This window comes from Sinohyriopsis cumingii, chromosome 11 (genome assembly GCF_028554795.1).
Source record: "Sinohyriopsis cumingii isolate HCF-2022 chromosome 11, ASM2855479v2, whole genome shotgun sequence".
Lineage (NCBI taxonomy): Eukaryota > Metazoa > Mollusca > Bivalvia > Unionida > Unionidae > Sinohyriopsis > Sinohyriopsis cumingii.
In genome coordinates this window covers 523,469-540,349 of record NC_142971.1, presented here as the reverse complement: position 1 = coordinate 540,349, position 16,881 = coordinate 523,469, and the positions used below count along the sequence as shown (strand labels likewise).

General features: G+C 35.8%; 1 long non-coding RNA gene and 1 other non-coding gene across 3 annotated transcripts in view; both read left to right on the top strand.

Annotated features, from left to right (window-relative positions):
• Nucleotides 1-1,072: 1,072 nt before the first annotated feature.
• The window catches only part of LOC149787458 (uncharacterized), a 68,390-nt gene continuing 52,581 nt past the window's right edge, over nucleotides 1,073-16,881 (top strand). For both annotated transcript variants that reach the window (XR_016424365.1, XR_016424364.1), the window contains exon 1: nucleotides 1,073-2,011. This is a non-coding gene — a long non-coding RNA (uncharacterized LOC149787458). The remainder of the gene's footprint in view (nucleotides 2,012-16,881) is intronic.
• Trnar-ucu (transfer RNA arginine (anticodon UCU)) lies at nucleotides 4,156-4,228 on the top strand. The gene has a single exon. It is a non-coding gene; the product is annotated as a tRNA-Arg (tRNA).

Genomic DNA, 16,881 nt, shown 5'->3' with positions numbered 1-16,881 from the left:
CAAACATCAGTGTCGTTTTCCCAATGGAAAATAAGGCATGGCTTGTTAGATAAGCATGTGTGTGTGTGTGTGTATGTGTGTGTGTGTGTGTGGAGAGAGAGAGAGTGTGTGTGTAGGGGGCGCATTTATGCAGATATTACTTTTGAAAAAAACAGTTTGGGATTATATAAAACCGTGGACACATTTTTGCACGAAATAACTTTCAGCAATTATTCTACCACGTTGGAACCATCAATTTAATCGAAATGTTAGTGAGAAATTTTTCTCAATTATTTTACGTTCCACTGACATTAAGGACCAAATTCATTACAGTTGCAATTTATCCCGTCATATTTTCAATTCACGTTAATTTTAGAAAGGAATGTACAAAAATTGCATAAGCAGTCAGATGTAGAAGAGGAGGGAACGATTAAGTATATCAAGGAAAGAAGGAAAGAAGGAATAAATTAATTCTCAAGGAAAGAGAAAAATATGAAAATTAAGAATTGTATGAACAAACAAGCAATTAATTAGTTCTTTCAGATCTGGCAATTTTAGTCTGCTTAATACCAACGGGACAGTAGTTGCAGCGAACAGTAAGATGGATAATCCATTCTGTGCTTGGATTAGAGTAGACCTTGATCTTAATTTATATCATAATGACATTTTTTGCTTGTTCGGGGAAAAGGCTCAGTTGTGTAATTGTCTGTATCAAATAATTACCGTCATGTTGATTTTTACTGGTTCGTTTTGGTTTTATTAAATTGCGGCAGGGTATTTTTGCTTTGTTTCTAAGGCCTTTGCAGAAAACATTAATCTATTTTCCAACGTAAGTTTTTATTTTTCTAATGGTTTCTAGGATAACTTATTCGCGTGTAGGACAAAATTCCCTCAGGACAAACCCCTCTCCCCGCCCCCCCCCCCCCCCCCGCAAAATGAAAGATAGGACATTATCATCTCTGTCACATGTAATTGGCCTGATTTGAAAAGGGATAGGCGAGAAGAAAAAAAGGGAATCATTAATCTATCTCAAATTTCATTTAATTGTGTAATTTCATGTTTATCAAATAAATCAATGGCTTAGCTTTTAAGTGACAAGTTTAAGTCTTAAGGGCCAGTGGTAATACGACTTGGTCTAACGGATGGGTGGATGTGATATAGACTGATATCACAAATAGTATATAATGAGTTTAAAGTTATATATTATTAACTTATTTTTAAAAAATGTCATTTAAATGTTTGGGAACTATTTGTTCTACCGAAAATGTATTTATATGAGCACAGAAAGGCAATTTAATGTTGTATTTTACGACACTGGGATAGTAATGAGCTATTGCATTGTAATTATGTTGTTGCATGAGAATTAATCAACATGCAACAAGCGTTCCAATTTTCGTAAACATTGGCCATTGCACGTGGACAAAACATCCCGATGCCAGGTAATTTGGACTGCCATATTGGTCCTCTTCCTGTCAAACCGGTCCCTTGACTGACAGTCATATTACACGCATCTCTGTAACCCGATGGTTATCAAACTTTCCATATCGAAAGTACAGTTGTGCTCGGTATTGACAATAGTAAAGACAATAGTAAAGAGAATTACAAAACATTCTCGAACTAATTCTACAAATTGACTTGCATGCTTGTTTACGTTTTACTTTTTATCACCTCAGCTTTCACCGCTTAGACTTCTCTAAGTATTATTCCGCCAAAGTTTATATATTCCGTAGTTTGGTTCTCTGACCTTTCTCCACTCCGTTATAACCAGACTAATATATTCCGGTGTCATCAGCCTCTCGTTCTTAATACCCGTCTACAGACAGTGAAAAGTACATACTGTTAGCTACTTATTCTAAATAAACCTTGTACGTATGCATATATAGGATGTATACTGCAGCTAATTGTGAGTATCGGAACTGTTCTAGTTGTGGTGTGCGTTTCCGCTAGTATGAGTGAAGACACTTCCCTCAAGACATGTGTGTGAACAAAATTAAGAAAAATACACATTTCATCAAAATTACAAGCTGTTCAGGTAAGATATATGAACCGTTGCATACGTTACAAGATGTTACTTTTTAAAGTTCACGTGGATGTCCAGATTGTCACTAATCATGAATGTTAAACAAAATATAGCGCAACATGCTGAATGACGGTGAATATGCAATGCATCCATGTATATATATCCATGCAGGGGCGGATTAAGGCTCACTGGTGCCCTAAGCACTGACAAATTTTGGTACCCCCCTCCTTTCCACGTACACCTGGGAAGATAACCCTAGGGTGCACCATGATTAAGAAACAGAACATTATGATCAATTTGCACTAGTTTTATCAATTTTTTTTTTACAAATCTTCATTCGTTTTTTTTTTCTTTTCACCCTTTTCTCAACTTTGTGGTGCCCCCTTTGGCCCAGGTGCCCTAAGCACTTCCTTAGTCTGCTTAATGGTTAATACGCCCCTGTATCCATGTGTTTTGCGACATTGGATTCTACGATGAGGTTAATAGGCCACGTATACGGAAAGAGTTACACTTATTTGCACAGTTAGTTATGCATATGTTAGTGGTGATTTAGTGACATTTTTCTGTATTTGTGATAACCAGTTATTTGTGTTATTTTTTGTATGATATTTAAACTCTGGATAAATTAGTTTTTATCTTTGCAAAGACACAGGAGCTATATAAACCAGAATACATGGAGGCAGTTTTACATAAAGGGAAAATATTAGACCAAAGTTTTACATTTTGCCTTCAACCGATTATAAGGATATCAAGTAAGTTGTTAGAGATTTATACTCAGGATTCAATAATTAATAAAGTTTATAAAACTGAATTACCAACTGCGGTAAAATAGAATGTTGATCATGCATAATAAGACATATGTCAAGGATATTATTATTCCATAGTATTTCTTTTGCGGAACATCTTAATGTTTGGGACCTGCATTATATTATTGTTATTATTATTATCATTATTATTATTATTATTATTATTATTATTATTATTATTATTGCTAAAATACATGGATAATTGTGTTGCTGTCTTCATCATAAAATGCCGTTTATGGCCAATACAGGCCTTCATACTTTTCTTACGGCACTTTTCTCAAGGTTGTTCAGAACCGACAAGGAAACTTTTTTTTTTTTTTTGCAAATAGTATGTGCAGAAAGAAAGCTCATGTTCAATTTCTCCAAGACTTATTCAAAATCGACTTCTTCTTGCTACTAAATAGATTATTTATAAGTGTCAGTGGCATTTCATTTTCACTACATACTCCATATTAGTGCCTCAAAGTCTGATGATTAAATGGTATGGTAATGTTTTTCTTATAACTCATTCTTTCACACACTCACTACTAAAATGGTGCATTTTACTTAAATTAAAGAAATGGGACATCACTATTTTACCATAATTTATAGCCATTGCTTTACAATCAGAATACAATCCCCCACCCCTCTACTAAATTGTGCTTTACTAATAGGGTTTAATTCCGATTTGCGTGGGTGCACACTTATTGAATTTGAACTCGTATAACTTTACTGGTACATGTACTAACCTGTTCTGTGTTTGTAACTGCATTGACACAGTTCTCTACTGAGGATACATCATGTAATTGTAGGTATGGCTATTTTTAACAATTGTGCCCGGCTTACATACACTTCCTAATGAAAACTGTGAACAGCCAATTATATTCACTGATTTACTATATTTGATTAAGATTTTTACGCGATGAAACCAGTTTGCGAAGCTGCTGACAGTGTTTCTGAAAAATAGGGCGTGCATACAATGTTTCCTTTCAGATTATATGGAAAATGGTATACGTTTAATAGCAGGGATTTTAGGATCAACGGATAAGTGAAATATGTAATGGTGACACCCATTGTCTATGTACGATACGTTAGCGTAGTTATTGTTCCGCTGAAGTCCTCTACTGTTTTTGATAACTTTTTTTAGTTGAATATGTGCTTGGTACTGGATGGACACTGGCATTATATTGCACACATGTTTGAATGTGCATAAAGTATCTGTAAAATCAAATATTTAACAATCAAACATTGCTTTTCAGGTCGGCAATATTTCACGTGTAACTAGTTTGCCCATAATCTATGAAAACAAAAGAAACATAAATCCCCCGCTAAACATGTTATATAATACCAAAGAGAATATTTTGTTATATCGTCCCTGTAGCGCAGTGGATAGCGCGCTGGACTTCTAATCCAGAGGTCGCGGGTTCGAGTCCCGCCAGGGATGAATTATTTTGCATATGTCAACATGCTTATAAATAATGGTTTTTGGTAAAACAGAAATGATTGTATATTAAACTTCACAACTTAATTTAGTTCGCCGTCATCTGATAGTCATTAATGCGTTTGTTAGCTAAAATGATCACAGGTTTTGTGTCCAACTATTTGTTACCTTTGAACCTACATTAGGTAATACAAGGTGGAATTATATTAGCCGATAGATTTCGGACATGTGGTTATATTGATAGGGGTATAAGCTGGGTATGTGTTTTTTTCACCATACCCTCTTTACAACATTTATTTCGTCCAAACTAGTTAAAGTTGGATTTTTTTTTCTAAGGCGAATACGTTATTTCTTGTGCGCGATGCTTTATGCCTTTGATGGAGAATCCCTAGGGAGTCAAAAAGCTTCCAAATAAAACTGGATTTAAATTTTTAAAGTTGTCTAGCACCATTAAAACGGGCTATGTAATTTGCTGTTAACCGGTATAGCCAACGCTGATACAGCAGGTACAACAGTAACACTTGACCTCCCCCTTATTCCCCCTCCCCCTTTAGTTGTGCCTGAAGCCTTGGAGTTTCTAGTGGGGTGAGCTGACCAAACATGTACAGATAAGTCGAATTTAAAATCAGAAGTTTTGTCTGTTCCAGAATTATTGTCTTCAAATATAGTCTCGTCCTTCAATGAAATGTTTCTTGCGGATCACATGACACATGCCTCGGCACATTTGACAGAATTGTACACACACACACACAAACACACACACACACACACACACACACACACACTCCCTCTCTCTCTCTCTCTTAATATTTATAGGCATATTTGACAGAGTTATAACTCTTGATATAGCTTTTATGAGGTTCATGCTGGATGCATTTTAATTTAATGTTTCGGCTAATTTTTCAGTCAATTAAATTTCAGCAACAATTCACCTAATTCACTTTATACAGAATATAATATCACTCTATACTTTGATTCATTAGCTATTCATATGTTTAAGAAGTATCATTATATATATATATATATATATATATATATATATATATATATATATATATATATATATATATATATATATATAACATTTTAATATATTTACAGTTGATCTAATTATTAATCTGCTTTAATTAACATTACTACTCACTATCGAAATTCTCTCTCTCTCTCTCTCTCTCTCTCTCTCTCTCTCTCCCATCGTAGCAGGATACGGGCGACAATTCATGTAAAACAGCAGCAGGGAAGGCGAACAGACCACTTGGTTGAAATATAATTTGCTTAAAACAAAACATCACACACAAAAAAAGTATGTACTTTGTTTACATATATGAGGTCGCGCCTTTCCTGCTCTATTAATTAAAAAAATTATTGTTATAATAAAATAGTACATCTGGAATCTTATACTGCAAGGATAGCCCGAGAACGATTAGAAGCAATCAAAAAATTTCTTCCTGTTAGAGACTCATTTAGAAAAAACCTACAAACGCAGCAGGATGCACAAGTTGAGTAAGAAGAAGACACTAAAAAACTATTTAAACCCGTCACTGCAGCTACTGAGAAAGTTGCAGCGGCTACTGATAAAGCTGCAGCGGCTGCTGAAAAAACTATATGGGGAGATATTAAGGAGGAAGATGAGAAGAGGAAAAAGGGTATTTTTCCAGTATTAAAACAAACCGCAGAACAAACTGCAAAAATAGCAAAAAGAACCAAACAAACAAAAAAGATTTTAAAAGATCTTCCAACTAATATAGCTGCAGCTCAACCTCCACCTGTTGATGAAGAAATACTTGAAGGTATTGGAAAACTTCATACTGAAGTCGCTGACGTGAAAAAAGAACTTGCACCTAAACCTAAAACAGGAAGAGGAAATGTTAAATTGATTGCAAAATTTAACGAAGGGTTTATCGACGATATTAGAAATACTAAAGAAGCTGATTTACCCGAAAAAATATTATTTTGTATATTTAATAAATCTGATAGTTTAAAACCCGGTTATGAAAAAGCAAACGATGAAAATTTTATTAAATGGGTATATCGTATATATTACAACATAAAACAAGTAAAAAAATAATGAATATAGATACGATGCACTTGTTAAAGAAATATAAAGACTTGATAGAGAGAGACTGGAACAAACAGAACAACAGCCGGAACCTTCATATCAACTTCCTTCACCTCTGCAACAGATAGAACAACAACAATCTTCTTCACCGCAGCAAAAACCTTCACCTCTGCAGCGATTATACGCCCGACAACGTACTAAAACGAAGAAAAAAATTGAGGAGTTTAAAAGAGAAAGGGAACAGACGTTAGCAGGAAAGGATAATGATGATCCTCCGAGTGCTGTAAGAAGTGGTTTCCTGACTACATCAGGAGAAAATAATTCTGTTTGTCCTGATAATATCATCAATGACGTGTTACGATTAGAAGTTCTCATAGGGGGAAAACGTGCCGGAAATAACTCACCAGAAATAATTAATGAAGCAGCTGATATTTGTCGGCGATTATTTCAAGGTGGTATCATGGATATCAGTGTTTACCGAGAACTTATCGATGAACTCGTTGATGATTACAGTGACTAGTTGTTAGATAAATGGTAAATAAAATAAGATGATTGTACACAATAATCATCGCAAATCTGTAAATGTCAGAGTAGTAAACTCACGATTACCAGTCTACGCGGTATTTTACGGAGATGGACTTGGTGATGTTGTACGGGGATTATTTACAAGGATAGCCCCAAAAGCAGCGCCTATTTCAAAACAATTATCGATGAAGGTTAATGATATTGTTCGTGAAAAAAACTCCTGGTGCAATGGTCAATGTTGCTGGTAAGGCGTTCTCTGCGATCAAAGATAGACTAGCACGATTAATAAGACGAAAATCACAACCAGTAAAATTACCAAGTACTGAAATTATGCCCGCAGACGTCAGTAAAATAATAAATCAATCTGCAAACCAGAGACTAGCAGCACTAGCAGATCAAGGACTCGGTGAACCAAGGAATAATATTTTAAGTTTAATATCAGGGAGTGGAATTTCCCGAACACGATGATTCTTGTGTTAGACGAAAATAATTATAATACAATGTTCAAGCGCGTATCCGACGAAGCATTTGATATAGAAGCACCTGTCCGTAAGGATGAATCGGTACGTGATTATCAGTTTTATTCCTATGATGCACGATTACCAGATCATCATGGAAGAATTGAACTACAAGTTCATGACACAAGTAGGTATTTTCTACCCGCTGAGGCTTTTATTGAGGTAGAAGGTGAAATTATAAAGGGGGATGATACTGTATACGCAGATGCAGCAAAAGTTGGTTTTGTCAACAATGGTATTATGGCATTATTTGATAGCGCCACATATATGATTGATGGAAAAAAATATCGAATCGATTCAGAAAGATGTCGATGTTGCTACAACAATAATAGGGTTGGCAAGATACTCTGATGATTACACAAGATCAGCAGGTCCCACGATGATGTTTGTAAAAGATAATTCTGATTAACCTGAAAGCGATCAGTATAATATAAGACGACCAAGAAACAATGCAAATAACGCCGATGCTGATGTGTGGCCAGTGGTTCATGATGCTAACCCAAATTTCAACTTGGGATTTAAAACACGCCGATCAATGTTGAATGCAGGGAGGAGAAATTTTTCGTGTGCTATTCCATTATCACACATCTTCGGATTTTGTAGAAATGTTAGAAAAGTTATCTTTGGAGCTAGACACACGGTTGCTGTCGTGAGAAAGGTTACCGACGACGATGCTGTCTGGAGACTTATTGGTGATGATGGTAAAGTAATACTAAAAAACTATCGTTGTGGATGCCGGTAATGACTCCAACGATCGCAGAAGAACAAAAATTGCTTTCTTTCATGGATACAGGTTGTAAGTCTCTGTTGTCGTGGTTAACAACAACCACAGATAGTATACAAAGTAATACTAACCAGTTTATATGGCATATAGCATCACAGCAAAGTGTTTCTGCACCGCGACATATTTTTATTGCGCTGCAAAATTCTAATCGATTAAACTCACAAACTCACTCTCATATGATATTTGACCAACTAGATGTTAGAGAGGTTTCTTTACGGATAAACGGACAACAAGAACCAACGGAAAATATACTACTAAATTATGAACAAAATCATATAGCCCGTGTATATCATCATTTGATGACACTCATGGGACGTGATCAAAATGTGGATACCAGTTTGCAAATATCACAACATGATTTTAAAAATCTCTATCCGATTTATTACTTTTCGCTGGAGCATCTTGATTTATCGAAGCAATCTGTCGTTGATATGCACTTTAAAGTCAGCGTGAATGCAGGTGGTGATTACAGAGCAATCGCGGTTATATTCAGCGACAAAGCAATATTACTTGAGGGTGGTAGCGGTCGAATGAGAATCGTTGATGCACCAGTGGAAAATCTATAATCATTATTTGGAGCGTGGCAAGTATTCATCATAAAAATGTCATACAGTCATGTTAATGTCACTCTGACTCCCGGTCAGGTGAAAAAACTTCAATCAAATTCAACAAAAATCTGTGGAACAAAAATAACGTTAAAACAAGATCAGATTTCTAGTGGTGGTCCAAATAAACTATCGTTAACAAAAAATCAGATTAAACACTTCAATAAAGCACTGAAATCAAAAACCGGAGTTCAACTTGATTTCGCTCCAAAAGTCATCAAGGACATGATTAAAACCGGTGGTATTTCTCCACTTCGTGCAGAAATACCACCGTTAATAGCTGCTGCCGCTCCAGCCATAGGAAAAGCAGCCGCGCTACGTGCCGTTGGAACCGCTGCTGGAATGGCTCTAAAGAAAGCAACAGGAAAAGGATATAAAAAAGGGATCTGGTGTAAGATTACCAGGATCTCGTTGGGGAAGAGGTCTAAGGCTTCCAGGATCACTTCGTTAGACGCTCCAGCATCAAATTTTGATTTACTCGATGCTGCTAAACGATTAAAAATAAAAAACTTTAGAGGTGTTTTTATGCGAGATCAATTACCGAAACAACCAAACAGTGTTGAAACAGGTGTTATTAATCTCGACTCGAATTCAGGACCCGGTACTCATTGGGTATCATACGCGGTTGATCCACATGGAATCGTTTATTTCGATTCATACGGGTTAGTCCACCGCGTGAGTTGGCCAAGTATGTTGCACCACTTCACGCGCAAGTTTGGTATTCAACGCTACCCACACAAACAATGACAGATCCGCCAATATGCGGCGGTGAAGTAATTAATGTATAACGCTATATCAAAATCATCCAAACCGCCACATAAAGTCGTGCATGATTATGCAAGCAACCGATTCGTTTTAAACAGATCTTAGATCTTATATAATGGTTGATATTTACGGAAGAAGATCTTCTTCCGGTGTTAAAAAAAATAAGATGACATTGATCTGTCGAAGTACGCGACTAAAGATGAACTCGCTGATATTATGAATCTTGCTGAAGTTGACCCAGATGAGGTTGTTATTTTTCAGGATCGATATGGTAAACTTAAAACTAGCAATATCAAATGGAATGATATAGTTCGACGAGTACTTGGTGCGGTCACGGGTAATATTCCTGTGTTTACTGACAGCGGAAAAATCAGGGATTCAAGTGTATCGTTTACAACTATCAGAGATGAAATTGCAAGAAGCGTTGCTAATCGCATGAAAAATACCTGTGACACAGTGACGGGAGAATTCAGTATTAACGGGAATAAGATAGTAGTTTTAAGAGATCCAACATCCAACGAAGACGCAGCAACGAAAAAATATGTTGACGTTAACTACAACACCGTAGATGGTAAATTATCCACGTTGCGGGCCGAGTATGACGTTCACGTAAACGCGTTTACAAATCTCTGTAGAAATGTTAGAAAACTTAACGAAACCGCAGATGAATTTTTTGATAATCCCTTGACCGTTGACGCAAAACTATCTTATATCAAAAAACATTAGATACGATTAAAAAAACACAAGAAGACATCGTAGCGAGGATTCCTAAAATCGTTAATAAAACCAGTTTGATTAAAAATCCACCTGGAATAACTCCCGGGCATATTACCAACATCGTATACACAGTATCATCGGGATTCGCAACATGGTCAGTACAGAATAATACTATTAAATATACCGCAACAGTCACTGGCGTGTACAGGTTGTCTTTGTTCAGTGCTGGAAAATTTGAGATATTTACAAAGCATCTATGGCGATATTCAACTGATAGGTTTTTTGGGGTTGTGTCTGTTGTATTAAATAAGGGAACCGAAGAAGAATTTATGCTGGAAGCAGCTGATAACACTGGTCAACAGTGAAATCATTACTGACTTGAAAAGGCCCTAATCTGTAGTATTTTGGTGTGCCGAACACGAATATAACCGTGAAAAATTTGTATTGGCTCTCGTTTTGAAGATATTCATATACCTCATTTTCTATGTTTCACTGTGTAAATTTCTCCAGTAGGACTGCAGCAACATCCGGAATAATGATGTAACATTGCATAATACCATCATGCTCACATCATCCACAGTTGATTGCATCATTTTCTGATGCAATGCAATACTAATGCCATGCGGCTGCTGAAGTAAGTTGACGTCAGCAGTGTACTATACATGTGTAGGCCTATTATACTAATGCCAGGCGGCTGCTGAAGCTGACGTAAGCAGTGTACTATATAAAGCCCAATCAGATAGGTTCAGCATTTAAAATATTTTAGACGTTGTGCGAGACAGTTCAAGCTACTGTTACATAAAACTTATTATTTTATCCATTTACATACAATAAAGAACAGTAATGCCTCGAAAGTGTGTTAATACCGCGGACAATTTTTGCTATATTTGTGGGGAAGTGACATTTGCCAACCAGAAGAAAAGTATCAATTTTCAAGTGAAGAAGGCATATCATCTTTACTTCGGATGCAAGGTTGGTGACCAAGACAAGCCTTGGGCTCCGCATATATGCTGTGCTACATGTACAACACAGCTTTCACAGTGGTTGAATTGCAAAAGGTCATCAATGCCGTTTGCAGTCCCAATGGTGTGGAGAGAGCCAAGCAACCACCTAAATGACTGTTACTTCTGCTTGGTTCCTCCTCTTTCCGGCGGAATAACGAAGCGAAAGAAGTCGAGAATAGTCTACCCAAACATTCCGTCTGCATTGAGACCAGTTCCACATGGTGAGGGACTTCCTATTCCAGAACCTCCAGCAGAATATTCTCTTGATTCATCTGACGAAGACAAAGGTGAGTCGACCTGTTCTTCTCCTGGTCCATCAGCATGCAGTGATCCAGATTTTCACTGTGGTGCATCATCAACCCCACACAGAATAACACAGGAAGAACTAAATGACCTGATTCGTGATTTGGACTTATCAAAGAACAAGGCAGAATCGCTAGGATCAAGACTCCAACAATGGAATCTTCTAGAAGAAGATGTCACAATTACTGCATATCGAAAGCGCCACCAGCAATTGGAGCCTTTCTTCAGAAAGGAAAGTAATCTGATATTCTGTTCCGATATTGAGGGCCTCATGAATGCTTTAAAAATCACTCATGACCCACAAGAATGGAGACTATTTGTGGACTCTTCGAAACTGAGTCTCAAGGCTGTGCTTTTGCACAATGGAAACATTCTTCCATCTATTCCAGTAGCGTATGCTGTCCACATGAAAGAGACATACGATAACTTAAGGCAGCTACTGAATTCCATTGAGTATAACAAGTACAGCTGGCACCTCTGTGGTGATTTGAAGGTAGTTGCCCTTTTAATGGGACTGCAGCAAGGATATACAAAATACATGTGTTTCTTATGCGAGTGGGATAGCCGAGCAAGGGAAATGCACTACATGAGGAAGGAATGGACTCACAGGCAGAATGTAGCCATTGGAGAGAAGAATATCCAACACCCAGCTCTGGTTGAGGCTCAGAAAATCTTGCTACCACCCCTTCACATCAAACTAGGTTTGATGAAGAACTTCGTGAAAGCCATTGACCGGACTTTGCCAGCATTCCGATACCTGCATGAAAAATTCCCTCGACTCAGCGAAGCAAAGATTAAAGAGGGAGTTTTTGTGGGTCCTCAGATTCGAGAGCTTTTCAAAGATGACCGGTTCAACAACTTGCTGGAAGGTGACGCGAAACAAGCATGGAATGCTTTTCGCCTAGTTTCTACAAACTTCCTCGGAAATGTTAGGGCAGAAAACTATAAGGAACTAGTAGAAGACATGTTGATGAAGTATAAGAAACTTGGCTGCAATATGTCTCTAAAGATTCACTTCCTTCATTCCCATTTGGATTTCTTTCCTAGCAACTGTGGTATTGTTAGTGATGAACACGGCGAACGTTTTCATCAAGATATCGCAACAATGGAACAAAGATACCAGGGAAAATGGTCCACTACAATGCTGGCTGACTACTGCTGGACACTCCTCAGAGATGCTCCCGAACAGCTGTACAAGAGACAGGCGAAGAAATCTAAGATGTAGTCAATGACTTGATTTTTTATAGGTAGGCTATTACAGTTGACCTTTTACTATTGGAATGCATTTCGTTATGTAAACATTAATTTCTTGCAGATTACAAAAAAACTAGAGCCAATTTTGCAATTTGACTGTCATATTCGTGTTCAGCACATAAAAATTGATAAGAATTGACTAATTTTATTTCAGTAACATGACTTTTGTAAAAATTTGTTGTCCAGTGTAAGACATTAAACTCAGCATCTTACTGGTGGTGTTTGGAATTTGTAGCTGAAACACCTCAATTATTTACTGCATAAAATAATAATTAATACCCCAATCGACGTTCAAAATTTTAGATATAATCAAGCGCGTGAATGGCAAGCAGCGTTGAAAGATATCGTCGAACAATATACAGTAAAAATAAAAAATATCGACGACGACTAGTTATCGTCGACGTGATTGTTTATTCAGTATCCGCTGTTGTTGCTGGAACCGGTGTGATATTATCAACAATGACAATGATGGCACCAGTAGCTGTGACAATCTGTATTTCAGCTGCAACAACGATTGCAGGTGTTCTTAATATCATCGCAAAAAATATGTACTTGCACAAATGAAAAATTATCCGATTACATGATCAAATTACATACGGCAACGGTTGCATACTCGAAGTTATCTTCGTTGTTATCAGCGAGTCTCAGTGATGGAATTATATCTGATTTCGAGTTTTCAGAGATGATTAAAATATACAACTGCGCTGGTATTAAAGGTACGAGTATTAATAATGACATCAGTAGAGCTACTCCAGCACATCGTGACAAACACGACCCCGCACAAGACCACGATGATCTCGGTAAGCTCGACTAATCCTGAATTTAACATCAATTTTCCAACTGCAATTCCAGTAAAAGAAATTGCACTACCGCAATTACGAGTATATTACAGTTGGTCAAATATAAGATCGAAATCATTTAATGGTACAACAGCAAATAATTCACTTGTATTTGCTAATAATAACAAACCGGATGGAACACCTGACTGGAACGTTGTTGGGATACCCACTGGTAGTTATGAGATTGAGCAAATCAACGATGAATTTCAGCGTAGAATAAAATCAATAACAGGAAAAGAATCAAAAATATCCATTAACGTTCATGAACCAACACTGTCTTCTGCAATCGAAATAAACTCTCATGATTATGTCGTAGATATATATCAGAGTTCAATCAGAACGGTGTTAGAATGGCCTATAATTCCACCACCGATACCACCACCGTTACCAGAACCAAAAAAGTCTGATTATGTCACGGACAAGCAATCATACCACGAAATTACCCCATTATACAAACAACATTTACTTGATATAAAAAATACAACGGTGGATATCGAATTTTGTTTTTTCAGCAGGACTATTATTCAGTGGAATTTTGATATTGAATTAATTCCTGGAAGGGGAAAAGAAGAAAGGGGAAAAAGAAAAATAGATGTTTACTTAAGTCAAATTATTGAATATTTTAAAGAAATTAATAAAAAACATAAAATACATTTACAGCTGCTACGGCAAAGTTTCCAAGAACATATTTTTGATATAACAAGTTCACGCAGCGAAATCATCAAAAATATTGAAATATTAAATCAGCTCGCGTCCGACATGGAATATATTAACCAGCGATTAATTCAGGCAATAATTAATTATGTTGACGACGTTGACGACGATCAATTTAGGTCTAAACAAAAATTTTAGACGCGTATTCGTTGACAGAAGCTACACTGGTAAATTTTAAATTTCCCGGGTATAACGCAGACGAACTAAAAAAATCCACCACCAAAATCATCGATGAAAACTTTCCTGAAATACTAGCTCCGTGGAGAAAAACAATACCAACTCAGGTTGTTCTTATATACAATAATGTTCCATACGATGGCGGTAGACATGTACCCCCCGGAATCGTTAATATAACATTGACAATCGCGGTTAATCTAGTTTGTGATGTGATCAATGGCAGTTATCAAATAGATCTTGGAAAATCAAATCAGGCTCAACAAGGATATATCTTGACACGTTCACACCACAAGTTTCCCCTGGGTATTTGATCGTGCAAGTACCAACCAATCCTGTTTATATGCGGTGTCATACTAATAGGTTAACACGAATAAATTTTAAACTCACTGACCACTTTGGACGCTTAATTGACCTACGGGGAGAGGAATTAATTGTGAATCTGTATGTAAAGTCGTAAGACTTTTATCGTAATGATCTTTGATCAGAACAATTTATTATTATTCTGAAACATTTTATGATTTTATCAGAAATATTTTATTTTATCAGAAATATTTTATTTATTCTGAAATTGATGGGGTGGTTGATACTCAAAATCATGTAAATCGATCAGTTTTTAATTCTGATATGTAGTTAGGTAATCAAAATCATGTAAATCGATCAGTTTTGCAAAAAATACCACAAAAAATATCTTATTATTCTGAAATATTTTATTTATTCTGAAATATTTTTTTACTTCTGAAATTGATGGGGTGGTTGGTACTCCAAATTAACAAAATCAATCAATTTTTTAATTCTGATGGGGTGGTTGGTACTCAAAATATACAAAATCAATCAATTTTGCAAAAGATACTACAAAAACATATCCTGTTATTATTCTGAAATATTTTTTTATTTTATCAGAAATATTTTGTTTTATCAGAAATATCTTATTATTGTTCTGAAATTGATGGGGTTGTTCGTACTCAAAATTATACAAATCGATCAGTTTGTTAATTCTGATGGGGTGGTTGGTACTCAAAATTATACAAATCGATCAGTTTTTTAATTCTGATTCTGTATAATTTTGGTTGGTACTCAAAATTATACAAATCGATCAGATTTTATGGGAAAAATATTTCAGAATAATAAAATATAAAATATTTCAGAATAAATAAAATATTTCAGAGTAAATAAAATTTTTCAGAAAAATAAGATATAAAATATTTCAGAATAAAAAATATATTTCAGAAAAATAAAATATTTGAGAATAATAATACAATATTACACGTACTCATGTTCGGTAACGAAATTACTTTGGATCGTTTCATCAGTAACCAAGTTACTTTGGATCGTTTCACGATCTAACATATTTTTTCTTAATTGTCTTACACGAGCATTAATTGTTTTCTTTGCCTCATGTTCTTGAGATAAACTCAGTCTAATTTTTCTACTGCGGCAGAGAGAGAGGGACGAATTACTTGACCTGATCATCTTTTACTGCAACTAGTAACTGGAACATCGCCGCCTGAATTCGTTTTATAAACTTGTCTTCAGACGATGGAGTAAAACCACCATCAATTTTACGTTGTTCTAAAAATTCATAGTCAGAAATAATCTTTTCAGGATTCAGTTCATCAGATATATTAATACCGTCTTTTTCTAATTTTTTAATAGCAACAATTACATCATTGATATTTTCATGGTTCATTATTCAGTATATATATATATATATATATATATATATATATATATATATATATATATATATATATATATATATATATATATATATATATGGTTTTCTCACCAATAAAAATGTAATCCCCATAAAGTCCTAGATTGCCACCGCATTCTAGCAAGTTTAGAGGATACATCTTAACTAGTGTTTAACTTATTTCTAAGGACAATACAACATCAATCCCCATAAACTCCTAGATTGCCACCGCCTTCTAGCAAGTTTAGAGGATAACACAACATATAAATCTTAATTAAGGATATCACGACATTAAGGACAATACAACATCAATCGCCATAAACTCCTAGCCTGTTTAACTTATTTCTAAGGACAATACAACATATAAATCTTAATTAAGGACAGCACGACATTAAGGACAATACAACATATACGGGGTTATTTTTCTACGCTCAATATATTTTTTCACATACCCACCCCAAATAATCATCCCGTGGGTGATACAAAACATGTATCCACCATGTAGTGTCATGGTGGGTGTGTTTTTTTTTTCTATTGAGTTTCGGCGGAGCCCCAATTAATTATAAAATCGCAAATAAGCGTAACCACCGACAGTTGTCAATCATGGGACTCGATCGCCAGACCTCGAGTTTCATAGTTCGACGCGTTCGCAATGAGCTACGAAAGCATTTGATATTTATACGTTTCAGAAATTATTAT